Raw genomic sequence first — 2,559 nt, 5'->3', positions numbered from 1 at the left:
CTTCCAGAGAAATTGATCCTCTGATCATTATTAAATATCCCTCTTTAGCTCTGGTAATACTTTTTGTCTCAAAGTCTATTTTTCTGCTATTATAATAGCCATCCATAAGATATGCTTATGGTATCTTTTTTTTTTTAACATCTTTATTGGGGTATAATTGCTTTACAATGGTGTGTTAGTTTCTGCTTTATAACAAAGTGAATCAGTTATACATATACATATGTTCCCATATCTCTTCCCTCTTGTGTCTCCCTCCCTCCCACCCTCCCTATCCCACCCCTCTAGGCGGTCACAAAGCACCAAGCCGATCTCCCTGTGCCATGCGGCTGCTTCCCACTAGCTATCTACCTTATGTTTGTTAGTGTATATATGTCCATGACTCTCTCTGGCCCTGTCACAGCTCACCCTTCCCCCTCCCCATATCCTCAAGTCCGTTCTCCAGTAGGTCTGTGTCTTTATTCTTGTCTTACCCCTAGGTTCTTCATGAAATTTTTTTTTCTTAAATTCCATATATATGTGTTAGCATACGGTATTTGTCTTTTTCTTTCTGACTTACTTCACTCTGTATGACAGACTCTAGGTCTATCCACCTCATTACAAATAGCTCAATTTCGTTTCTTTTTATGGCTGAGTAATATTCCATTGTATATATGTGCCACATCTTCTTTATCCATTCGTCCGATGATGGGCACTTAGGTTGTTTCCATCTCCGGGCTATTGTAAATAGAGCTGCAATGAACATTTTGGTACATGACTCTTTTTGAATTTTGGTTTTCTCAGGGTATATGCCCAGTAGTGGGATTGCTGGGTCATATGGTAGTTCTATTTGTAGTTTTTTAAGGAACCTCCATACTGTTCTCCATAGTGGCTGAACCAATTCACATTCCCACCACGGTGCAAGAGTGTTCCCTTTTCTCCACACCCTCTCCAGCATTTATTGCTTCTAGATATTTTGATGACGGCCATTCAGACTGGTGTGAGATGATATCTCATTGTAGTTTTGATTTGCATTTCTCTAATGATTAATGATGTTGAGCATTCTTTCATGTGTTTGTTGGCAGTCTGTATATCTTCTTTGGAGAAATGTCTATTTAGGTCTTCTGCCCATTTTTGGATTGGGTTGTTTGTTTTTTTGTTATTGAGCTGCATGAGCTGCTTGTAAATTTTGGAGATTAATCCTTTGTCAGTTGCTTCATTTGCAAATATTCTCTACCATTCTGAGGGTTGTCTTTTGGTCTTGTTTATGGTTTCCTTTGCTGTGCAAAAGCTTTGAGGTTTCATTAGGTCCCATTTGTTTATTTTTGTTTTTATTTCCATTTCTCTAGGAGGTGGGTCAGAAAGGATCTTGCTGTGATTTATGTCATAGAGTGTTCTGCCTATGTTTTCCTCTAAAAGTTTGATAGTTTCTGTCCTTACATTTAGGTTTTTAATCCATTTTGAGCTTATTTTTGTGTATGGTGTTAGGGAGTGATCTAATCTCATACTTTTACATGTACCTGTCCAGTTTTCCCAGCACCACTTATTGAAGAGGCTGTGCTTTCTCCACTGTACATTCCTGCCACCTTTATCAAAGATAAGGTGTCCATATGTGTGTGGATTTATCTCTGGGCTTTCTATCCTGTTCCATTGATCTATCTTTCTGTTTTTGTGCCAGTACCATATTGTCTTGATTACTGTAGCTTTGTAGTATAGTCTGAAGTCAGGGAGCCTGATTCCTCCAGCTCCGTTTTTCGTTCTCAAGCTTGCTTTGGCTATTCGGGGTCTTTTGTGTTTCCATACAAATTGCAAAATTTTTTGTTCTAGTTCTGTGAAAAATGCCATTGGTAGTTTGATAGGGATTGCATTGAATCTGTAGATTGCTTTGGGTAGTAGAGTCATTTTCACAATGTTGATTCTTCCAATCCAAAAACATGGTATATCTCTCCATCTATTTGTATCATCTTTAATTTCTTTCATCAGTGTCTTATAATTTTCTACATACAGGTCTTTTGTCTCCTTAGGTAGGTTTATTCCTAGATATTTTATTCTTTTTGTTGCAATGGTAAATGGGAGTGTTTTCTTGATTTCACTTTCAGATTTTTCATCATTAGTATATAGGAATGCCAGAGATTTCTGTGCATTAATTTTGTATCCTGCTACTTTACCAAATTCATTGATTAGCTCTAGTAGTTTTCTGGTAGCATCTTTAGGATTCTCTATGTATAGTATCATGTTATCTGCAAACAGTGACAGCTTTACTTCTTCTTTTCCGATTTGGATTCCTTTTATTTCCTTTTCTGCTCTGATTGCTGTGGCTAAAACTTCCAAAACTATGTTGAATAAGAGTGGTGAGAGTGGGCAACCTTGTCTTGTTCCTGATCTTAGTGGAAATGCTTTCAGTTTTTCACCATTGAGGATGATGTTGGCTGTGGGCTTGTCATATATGGCCTTTATTATGTTGAAGAAAGTTCCCTCTATGCCTATTTTCTGGAGGGTTTTTATCATAAATGGGTGTTGAATTTTGTCAAAAGCTTTCTCTGCATCTATTGAGATGATCATATGGTTTTTCTCCTTCAATTT

This window comes from Globicephala melas, chromosome 14, assembly GCF_963455315.2.
Source record: "Globicephala melas chromosome 14, mGloMel1.2, whole genome shotgun sequence".
Lineage (NCBI taxonomy): Eukaryota > Metazoa > Chordata > Mammalia > Artiodactyla > Delphinidae > Globicephala > Globicephala melas.
Note: the sequence above shows the minus strand (reverse complement) of the source record.